This window comes from Otolemur garnettii, unplaced genomic scaffold, assembly GCF_000181295.1.
Source record: "Otolemur garnettii isolate 467f Iridium unplaced genomic scaffold, OtoGar3 scaffold00019, whole genome shotgun sequence".
NCBI classification, from domain to species: domain Eukaryota; kingdom Metazoa; phylum Chordata; class Mammalia; order Primates; family Galagidae; genus Otolemur; species Otolemur garnettii.
Genome location: NW_003852414.1, coordinates 18,973,108 through 18,973,990, shown reverse-complemented (window position 1 = coordinate 18,973,990; position 883 = coordinate 18,973,108).

Genomic DNA, 883 nt, shown 5'->3' with positions numbered 1-883 from the left:
GGAGCAAATACACTATTCAATTTTTTCTCTCTATAAACATTTATCCTGTACATCCAAACAGCAACAGAGACTTCAGAGGAAGATGTAGGAGGATGAACAAAACACAGTTCCCTTCTCTCCAGATGCTCACATTGTGTAAGAAGCAGCAGAAGATATAAACGGTAAGGGGACACTGTGGAAAGCTCCATGTGAGACCAGTCTGGACCTCTAGGAAGCACCAATGCTTAGCCCAGGGCGTCCAGAAGACCTTCACAAAGGAGAGGCTCCTGGACTGTGCTGAGCTGCATGAGTAGGATTCCACCAGTCATTGGAGCTGGCCACATGGCCAGAGGCATTTCAAGCAGAGAGATCTGCAGGCACAAAGACTCCAAGGCAGGCTAGAGCCTGGAATATTAGGGGAGAAGGGAATAGTTCAATATGGCTGGAACTAGGGATGGAGCTGGGATAGACGAAGAGTTGAGGTTAGTGGGAAAGTAGGCAGGAATAGGGCTTCTAAGTAAAGATCTTGAATAGTGGGAGTGTGGAATTCATAGGAACTGGGAAGCTATAAACAGATTTTAATCAGGGAAAAGCCATGCCAAGATTTTGTTATAAATGGAAGTAACAAGAGAAATGGATTAGAAGGTGGGTAAAATTGGATTAGACCTGTTAAAAGTTAAAAAAAGAAAAAAAGGTCAAGAGGAGGACAGCCTTTTAAAGCTGGGTCCAGGCCAAACAAAGTGGCACACCCCTGCAGATCCAGCTACTCAGGAGGCTGAGGTGGGAGGATCACTTGAGGCCAGGAGTTTGAGGCAACATAGGGAGCTTGGGCAACATAGGGAGACTTGGGCAACATAGGGAGCTTGGGCAACATAGGGAGCTTGGGCAACATAGGGAGACTTGG